This window comes from Thamnophis elegans, chromosome 8 (genome assembly GCF_009769535.1).
Source record: "Thamnophis elegans isolate rThaEle1 chromosome 8, rThaEle1.pri, whole genome shotgun sequence".
Taxonomy (NCBI): Eukaryota; Metazoa; Chordata; class Lepidosauria; order Squamata; family Colubridae; genus Thamnophis; species Thamnophis elegans.
This window is the reverse complement of record NC_045548.1, coordinates 40,013,671-40,024,198: the sequence shown is the minus strand read 5'-3', so window position 1 is coordinate 40,024,198 and position 10,528 is coordinate 40,013,671.

Below are 10,528 nucleotides of genomic sequence, written 5' to 3'. Positions count from 1 at the left end.
CAGAAAAGTTTAGATATTTAGATATTTAGATACTTTATTTGTATGCCGCCCTTTTCCCTGAGGGGACTCAGGGCGGCTCACAATTCAGGGGGAGGGAGGACAAACAAGTTACAAACATAAAAACAATGCATCATTAAAAAAGCACAACAGTCATACTATTCGAGTGGGGTTGAAATCTTTAGCCCCAGGCCTGTCGGGACAGCCAGGACTTAAGGGCTATGCGGAAGGTCTGGAGGGTGGTGAGGGTACGTATCTCCACGGGGAGTTCGTTCCAGAAGGCTCTCCTCCGGGTAGTTGCCAGCTGACATTGGCCGGCTGATGGAATTCGGAGGAGGCCTAATCTATGGGATCTTATTGGCCTAGTGGAGGTAATTGGCAGTAGGCGGTCTCTCAAGTACCCAGATCCAATACCATGAAGGGCTTTGTAGGTGACAACTAGCACCTTGAAGTGCACCCGGAGATCAACAGGCAGCCAGTGCAGCTCGCAGAGGATAGGTGTTACGTGGGTGAAACGAGGTGCACCCACGATCGCTCGCGTGGCTGCATTCTGGACCAGCTGAAGTCGCCGAATACTCTTCAAGGGCAGCCCCATGTAGAGCACATTGCAGTATTCCAGCCTAGAGGTCACAAGGGCATGAGTGACTGTTGTGAGAGCTCCCGGTTCAGGTAGGGACGCAACTGGTGCACCAGGCGAACCTGGGCAAATGCTCCCCTGGTCACAGCTGACAAATGGTGTTCAAAGGTCAGCTGTGGATCCAGGAGGACTCCCAAGTTGCGGACCCTATCTGAGGGGCGTATTATTTGACCCCCCAGCCTGAGAGATGGAACACTTGGCCAATTAGTGGGAGGGAAGCACAACAGCCACTCGGTTTTATCTGGATTGAGTACAAGCTTGTTAACCCCCATCCAGTCTCTAACAGCTTCAAGGCCCTGGCTCATCACGTCCATCGCTTCATTGAGTTGGCACGGGGCGGACAGATACAACTGTGTATCGTCCGCATACTGGTGGTATTTTATCCCGTGCCATCGAATGATCTCGCCCAGCGGTTTCATGTAGATATTAAAAAGAAGGGGGGACAGGACCGAACTCTGCAGCACCCCATATGTTGGGGGCCTGGGGGTCGATCTCTGCCCTCCGACTAACACCGACTGCGACCTGTCCGAGAGGTAAGAGGAGAACCACCGTAAAACAGTGCCTCCCACCCCCACCTCCCGCAGTCGTCGCAGAAGGATACCATGGTCGATGGTATCGAAAGCCGCAGAGAGGTCAAGGAGCACCAGGATGGAGGCGTGGCCTCCATCCCTGGCTCTCCAGAGATCATCGGTCAATGCGACCAAAGCGGTTTCTGTGCTGTAGCCAGGCCTGAAGCCTGACTGGAATGGATCAAGATAACTGGCTTCCTCCAAGGACCGCTGGAGCTGAAAGGCCACCACCTTCTCAACAACCTTCCCCACAAAGGTCATAAAATACTGGAATAATATTCAGTTTTCTGCAAAATGATTCTACAGCACTTCATCTGATGCCCTAAGTTACTTAGAAGTATTGTTGAAAATGGGCAATTCAACAGAATTTCCTTCAAAACAAACATGCAAGTTATATATTAAAAACCTTTTATCAGCCAACATTTCTGCAATAAAATTATTACTATCAATTCAGTATCAAAACATTAATGGAGAAGTTCCAAGCGTATTAACAATCAGAACATTATTGATTAAAAATAGAAAAATAGAAAGCCCCCTCCAGTCCTTTTCATTCAATAAAGGAAGATTAATTTCACCTGGCTACCAGAATCATTACCTCTTGCAAACAGCTTGCTTGGAAAATCACTTTTACTCTGATATAACAACTTTTTAAATGAACAATTTAAATGTTATGTTCTCCTCCCTCAGAGGGTGGAGTGTGAACAAACTCAATTGAAATAAATCATGACCTAGAATTAACCATCCTTTTGCCAATGCCAACTAACATTCATCTTTTACTGAAAAATAAGCAACTTAAGAAATGAGAATTAAGTCTTCTCTAACTGTTCTCATGGTGCCTGTGTTTAATCAGCCTCAGGTGTCTCCTGGTTTTGTATTCTGCTGAGACTGACATTCCACTTGGTTCAGCAGAGGCAGATTGATTTGAGCATTTCCTCTTTCTCCTCCATATGTCATTGTTCAAATTGGCAAATTGCTACTAAGTGAAACTCGGAAGCTGTACAGATTCCTTTGCACAGCAGCCAAGTTGAATAATCTAGCAGGAAGCATAAAAATGGCAACAGAGTCAAGATAGAAATCTGTAATGGATAAACACATTGAATACTATTGCAAAGTTGGATGGAGAATACCTTAATGTGCACTGAGTTCCTTTTGAGTGTTTTCCCAACATATTCAGTGACTGGATAGGGTATTGATTAGAATGCTGCCATTTATGCAGGTGACTTTAAGGCCTCATTAAAAGTTTGAATATGCCCCCTCCTGAAGTGTAATATGTTATAAGTCATAGATCTATGGTTTATTCTAGTCACATTTCGATGATTCCTACCCATTACAAAACTGGATTTCCCTTTAGAATGATATGACAGATAGAGGAAAAAAAAGAGAAAAATACATTTGCAGAAAATTCTAAAGTTCCTTAGGTACGATCTACAGCTTAGCCATATTCATAGTCGTATAATAGTAATAGCAATAGCAGTTAGACTTATATACCGCTTCATAGGGCTTTCAGCCCTCTCTAAGCAGTTTACAGAGTCAGCATATCGCCCCCACAGTCTGGGTCCTCATTTCACCCACCTCGGAAGGATGGAAGGCTGAGTCAACCTTGAGCTGGTGAGATTTGAACCGATGAACTGCAGCTAACAGTCAGCTGAAGTGGCTGCAGTACTGCACTCTAACCACTGCGCCACCTCGGCTCTTTGTATGATAATCTGTCATAAGTGGTCATAGGCAATCTCAAAACATGGTTTATCATCAAACTTGCAAGGCTTTCCTTGGAAGGTTTGAAGTTTCACATCTACCTTATAAAGAGAACAGCTTAGAACACATTGGCCCTAGTGATATGAAAAGTGGTTCTGTCTGCTCTTATGACAATTTCCCAGGTATAACACAGTTCCATTAACCCTTGTTCCTCTGTTGGGGCAAAAGGGCAAATGAGAAGAAAAGGAGATGGCTAATGAAACACCTGCAGAAAGTTTCAGGTGGGTCCAATGTGTATCAAACCAATCACACAGCTCCAGAAGGAAAACAGCAACAAGATCCAACTAATTCTAGCATAGGAATAAACAATAAATTCTGCAGGGACCAAACCAAAACTTGAGAGCTCCAGAGCATGTTAAACTCCTGTAGCAACGTATAGTGAATAAGGCAATATCTTCACTGATTTAGAGTTTATAGCCTTATTACAGCAATGAGTAATGTATGGAGTTTAGGTTACAGAAAAGAAACAGTGTTGAATTTCAGAGTTTAGTGACTGTGGTCTAGACAAGAAATGTCCTGACATTTCTATGGCAACTGTGACTATGATCTTCAGAAGTTGAAAATGGCTATGGTTGGTATCTACACAGGCATGTTGGTCTGCTCAGGTCAATCTAACTAGTTGCCTGTGATCACTTACCCAACACTGCCCAACAGTTAGTGGGTGTGAAAACCAACATAGGTTACACAATGTTGAAAAAGGAATATGTGTAACTTGCCCTTTAGTAAATGTTTAGGTGTGGCCTTTCTATTACTTTGATCTTCTTTCTGATAGTCTTTATATAGTGGGGAGATTATTTATTTGGTTGGATGAAATATTCATGTGTTCTTCTCCCACAATATTTTGTTGATGTTGACTTTTGTTGTGCAGCACTAAATAATGTTGACCCCTTTTCCCAAGGCTACATCTTGGGCATGGCTTGAAGAATTGGCCTCTGTACCACTGTTTCTGTAATCAGCATGAAGCCACCAAACAGAAGTTATGCTGTAAGTAAACCAAGGATTACACTACCATCTAGATTCCTCAAGTTGTGTTCTATAAACATTTTCTAGTTTCCAGTACATACTTTTACAATATGTATAATGCATTATGACATAATGATAGCACAGGGCATGTGCAAATATCTAGTCATTAACCTCCAGGTTTATGCAATATCCATACCTGAGATTCTGCTTGGCCCATCAAATCCTACCATTACCTTTCTATATGAAGCACATGGAATAAATTGCCAAATAAATATATTTATTTGGTTTCTATAGCTTTTTCAGTTATTCTAATTTGGAGATGTCACACTAAATGTCAGCCTCTGCTTTGCTGCTGCTTCGGCTGCCATTGAAACGGGGAGGGGGGGGCATGGTATTTGGGAGGGATTTACTAATTGTGCTGGAGGAAGATTCTGAAGTTATGCTGCCTGTCTTACTGCGCATGCGGAGGAGGTTTCCCACCAAGGCTAACGGCACTGACATTCTATCTTGGTGATGCCTTTCGAAGTTATCTCACAACTGACACTTGGGAGAATTATGATTGGGCTGTAACTGCAATGCCAAGGGGTGGGGAATTGGTTATTCTATATATCATTCGCTTTCGCGCCTAAATAATCAGTCTTTACTTTGCTATGCTTCTGATCATTTATAATTAGTAAAAGTACACTTGATTTCTATCAATGGAGTCTCGTGGTTTTCTTTCCTAATTATTCAATGGAGGAGTGCTGACAGTAAGCGAAGACTCACTCACACCCCACCAGGAGTTTTCAACCTATCGTGGGGGGTGTACTCACAAGAAGGAATGGAGAAAATGTCATTGCGAGCGAGTGATGAAGAGGAGACTGGAAGAGAAACTGCAGAACCATCTTTACCTGAAAGGCTAGCTGGCCTAAGGGTAGAAGAGCCTGCGGTTCGGCTCCGATGGACTTTGGGAGTGGGGCAAAAAGAGGATTCTGAGAATTTGGATGCAGGAGTTACCAGAAGGAGACAAAAGAAAAAAAACCAGCGCACTGGGAAGAAGCTATGACCAAGCGGAGGTCCTGAGAGAGAGAGAGATGGAAAGAGAGCAAACGGAAGAATTTGAACAAAGGTACTCCATGCATAAATTTAGGGAGGGTGAAGAGGCCGAGGGGGGATGGGAGCAAACAAACCCAGAAACAGCCTCCACCCCCAGCCAGGGCTGCTGCCAGAGTGGGGGGGGGGCAGAAGACGCAGAATGGCAAAAGTCCCTCCCTTACCAGTAAAATACAACGGTAATGCCAGGGACCTGGGTCTTTTTGTTATTCAGATTTGGAACTATATGGAAATTTATGGACCCGATTTAGAAACGGATGAGATGAAAGTGCGAATGGTTTTACTTTCTTTGGAAGGAAAAGTGGCTAATTGGATGGTCAGCTTACACCAATGTAACTCCACTCTCCTGAGGAATTTTGATGTCTTTATGACTGCACTAAAGAGGAGATTTGATGATCCGCTGATTGAGAAATGAGGGAAGGTGAAATTTATGGCCCTAAAGCAGGGAGATAGACCAGTGGCTGAATATGTTCAGGAGTTTCAACAGCTTTCATCGTATATGAGGGGTTGATCTGAAGAGGCGCTCCTGGATCAGTTTGCATTGGGATTAAATGAGGACATTTACCAACAATGCGTTAACAGACACCTTCCCAAGCGAGTTGTGGCTTGGTATGAAAATGCAGCAGATGTTGAGCTAGACTTGATTAGACTTCAAAGTGTGAAAGAGGAGAAAGCAGAGAAATCCCCCACCAGCTCAAAGGGCCCCATTCCCCCTCAGGGGTGAAGGGAAAAGAAGCTCCGCCGGCAAGGCCAAGCCTTTCACGTATGTATTCGGACCAGCACAGCCCCAGACGGAAATGCTGACACCCCTGAGCCTGCAGGCTCCAGCCCCGCATTGGCCGCCAGGGGCCAGGAGAAAATTGAGGGGGAAGAAAAGATTCCAAAAGAGTATTGGGACCTAAAGGGGTTTTTTAGTGAAAAATCTTCAGATAAACTTCCACCCCACAGACCCACTGATTGCTCCATCGAAATTTTGCCTGGAGTGCCGCTTTCAAAACCCCAAATATATTCTGTGTCGCCCAGAGAAATGGAGGAAATGAGGAAGTTTATTGACAAAAACCTACAAAGGGGTTTCATTGAACCAGCCAGGCCCAAGGTAGCAGCCCTTGTACTATTCAGGTAAAAAAAAGATGGCTCTCTTCATTTGTGTGTTAACTTTAAGAACCTTAATTCAATCTCTTCTCATAATTTCTACCCTTTGCCTCTGATGAAGGACATGTTGGCCCAATTGGGAAAAAGCCGCATTTTTACTAAACTGGAGTTAAGGGAGGCATACTATAGGGTCCACATAAAGGAGGGGGATGAGTGGAAGACTGCTTTCAACTGCCCCCTGGGTTGCTTCCAGTTCCGTGTAATGCCCTTTGGCCTGCAGGGGGCACCTGCAGTTTTCATGCAATTGATTAATGACATTTTGCATGACCACCTTTACAAAGGCGTTATCGTATATTTAGATGATATCCTTATTTACACACAAACATATGATGAACACGTCAAGTTGGTCTGCACTGTCCTGAAGAAACTCCGAGCTGCGGAACTTTATGCCAAATTATCCAAATGTGAATTTCACCAGGAGAAGATAGACTACCTTGGGTATTGTATCTCCCCCGCTGGTGTAGAGATGGACCCCGCTAAGGTCAAGGAGGTCACTGAGTGGGAGGCGCCCTGTACATGTAGACAATTACAGAAATTTTTGGGTTTTGCCAATTTCTATCGTCAGTTCATCCCTTCTTTTGCCAAAATTGCACTTCCCATCACTAATTTGTTGAAGTCCAAAGGTGGGCCGGAACCCAAGCCTAGCATGCCGTTGAATTGGACCATGGAATGTCAAGCTCCTTTTGAAAAGTTGAAATGACTTTTTGCCGAGGAGCCAGTTCTGAAGCATCCGGAGATGGACAAGCCCTTTGTCATTCAAGCTGATGCCAGCGACTTGGTGGTGGGGGACGTCTTGCTTCAGACTAACGACTAAGGTAATTTACAACCTTGTGCCTACACCTCCCGTAAACTCACAGACACGGAAAGACGTTGGGCAATCTGGGAGAAAGAAGCATTTGCTGTACGCTGGGCTATGGCCACATGGCTCCACTTCCTGGAGGGCGCTAAGCACCCTTTTGAGGTGTGGACTGACCATAAGAATTTGGATGCTTTCAGGACTCCCAGGCGGCTCTCCCCTAAGCAGATGTGCTGGGCTCAGCATTTCAATCGTTTTAATTTCACACTTAAGTACATCTCTGGAGGGAAGAACTTCATAGCTGATGCTTTGTCTAGACTCCCTCAATACAACTGCTCTAAGCTCAGCGTCGTCCAGCCCGTAGTTCCCATGTCCAGCCTTGCTGCTCCTGTTGTTACTAGGCAACAGACATGCTCTAAGGTAGATGTGTCTCAAGATTTTCTTTCTGATCTCAAGAAGGCCCTTCCTCAGGATGATTGGTTCCAGCAGCATCAGGCTGAATGCACAATGAGGGACATTTTGCCATGGATTGGAGCTAAACTTTACGTCCCTGCCTCTCTTCGTCTCATTGTTCTCCAACGTGCTCATGATTCCAAATTGGCTGGGCACTTTGGATTTGTAAAGACACTGCATCTGGTGAAATGGCAGTTTTGGTGGCCCTCTTTGAAGAAGGACATTGAACTTTATGTTGCCAGCTGCCCTGTTTGTGCGGCCGCTAAACGCCCGCCAGGGAAACCACAGGGTTTGCTCCAGACTGTAGCTCGCCCTGCCGCCCCCTGGAAAGAGATTTCTATGGACTTCATTGTCAAACTTCCTGAGAGCCAGGGGCACACTGTCATATGGTGGTTACTGACTTTTTTTCCAAGCAAGTTCATTTTATTCCTTGCCCTAAGATTCCTTCTCCGAAGGCACTCGCTAAACTTTTCATTTCTCACATTTACCGTTTGCATGGTGTGCCTGATCGCATTTTTTCTGATAGGGGCATGCAATTTACTTCCGTCTTCTGGAAAGAGTTTCTTAAGCGCATTGGCTCCGCCCAGGGTCTAAGCTCCGCCCATCACCCTCAGACTAATGGGGCTTGCGAGAGGACTAATTCTGTCCTAGAACAATATTTATGTTGTTTCATCAATTACCAGCAAGATGATTGGGTGGACTTGTTGCCACACGCGGAAGTGGCTTATAATAATTCTGTACATAGCAGCACTGGATTCATCCCTTTTCGAGTTGTGTTTGGCCAAGACTTTGTTCCTATTCCAGAAGTTTCTCTTGAACAGCCTCAGGTTTCATCCATCTCCGAGTGGAGTGAGTGGTTACAGCATATTTGGCCTTTGGCACTTCGTGCTTTGGATGCTGCACATCACGCACATAAGAAACAGTCTGATAAGAAACATGTTCAACCTTATCAGTACAAGGTGGGTGACCAATTTTATCTATCCACAAAGTTCCTTCACACTACGCAGAAGTCAAAAAAGTTGGGGACTAAGTATATGGGCCCATTTCCCATTATCAAGGTCATCAACCCTGCTTCGGTTCGCTTACAGCTACCCAAGCACCTCCACCGTGTCTATCCTGTTTTCCACATTAATCTCATTAAACCTGTTCGTTTTTCATCTTTACGTCCACCAGTGGATCTGCCACCTGCCCCCCTATTGATTGATGGTGAACAGCATTTTGAGGTCTGGGAAATATTGGACTCTCGGCGAAGGCGGAATCGACTTCAGTACCTGGTGGCTTGGAAGCATTTTCCTCCATCTCATGCCGAGTAGGTGGACAAGTCCCATCTCCGGGCCCCCCAGCTGCTCCGCCAGTTCTATTCTGCTTATCCTGGCAAACCCTAGTTGACTCTCCTTCCTGACTTTCTCTCCCCCACCTCTTTTCTTTTTCTGTTTTTGTTGTTCATCTGTTTGTTTATGTTTTATCGTTTTCCAAGCCTGACCGCCTTTTTCCGGAGGAGGGCCGGATGTCAGCTTCTGCTTTGCTGCTCCTTCAGCTGCCATTGAAATGGGGAAGGGGGGGGGCATGGTATTTGGGAGGGATTTACTAATTGTGCTGGAGGAAGATTCTGGAGTTCTGCTGCCTGTCTTACTGCGCATGCGGAGGAGGTTTCCCGCCAAGGCCAACGGCACCAACATTCCATCTTGGTGATGCCTTTCGAAGTTATCTCACACCTGACACTTGGGAGAATTATGATTGGACTGTAACTGGGATGCCAAGGGGTGGGGAATGGGATATTCTCTATATCATTCACTTTTGCGCCTAAATAATCAGTCTTCGCTTTGCTACGCTTCTGATCATTTATAATTAGTAAAAGTACACTTGATTTCTATCAATGGAGTCTCGTGGTTTTCTTTCCTAATTATTCAATGGGGGGGGGGTGCTGACACTAAACTTCATTGACAGCACATTAGGGTTGTATTTGGCCTTGGGGGGATGAGGGTGGGCATGACCAGTTCAATGTCATTTGTGTCAAGGGCACCTTTGGTGGCCTGAGTGCTCTGCCAGATAAAACAGGGTCCCTAGCTCTGTTTCCAGCTGTGACAGCCTCCTGTAACCCTCTGCCAGCATAAACAGAGCTCAGGGTGGACCGCATGCAGCCTTCCCAAACTTTGTTTTTGCTGGAAGAAGCACTGCGGGCTGGTCTTTTGCTGTTTTCAGGGTGGCTCCACTGGTCAGATCTAAGAATCCCATGTTCTGGTTCCAGCTCCTGGGTTTTGTTTGACACCCTTATTCTAATTAATTTTTGCTCAAACCTTGTAAAACTTTGTGAAGATGATTTAGTAATTTAGTAACATTTTTTTTTAAAAACAGAACTTTTTTATTTTTCTTTAAAAAAAAACACAAATATGTCATCATTTGTCAATCATTAAGACATTGAAGTACAATTTTTTTTGTTGTGTGTGCCCCTCCCTCCCCCCACCCCCCCCACCCCCCTCCTCTTTCCCCCCCCCCAACTTCCCAGAACCCGTACACGGTATGGATTTTTAACTAACACAGTCTAAAATCTATTGAGAAAAAAGAAATAAAGAAATTAATGACATTCTAGATTGACCTTAGCTTCTTCTTACTGAACTGACTTTTAACAGTTTAAATCATTTCTGATCTTAAGCATAGGCTAACTGGAATTTCTTAGTCCCGTATTTATTTTGTATATAGTCAATCCATTTTTTCCAGTCTCGTTTATATATCTCATTTGAATGATCTTTGAGATATGCCGATATTTTAGCCATCTCGGCTAAGTTTGTTACTTTCAATGTCCATTCTTGGATTGTAGGCAAGTCTTCCTTCTTCCAATATTGCGCCACCAACAGTCTTGCTGCAGTTATCAGGTGCAGAATCAAATTGGTCTCTACCACTGTAAAGTCAGTACATATACCTAGTAAAAATAACTGAGGAATAAACTTTATCCTTCTTTTAAAAACATTTTGCATGACCCACCATATTTTTATCCAAAATGCCTTAACCTTTTGGCAGGTCCACCATATATGATAATATGTAGCATCGAGAGAACCACACCTCCAACATTTAGGCTGTACATTCGGATACATAGAAGCCAACTTTTTAGGATCT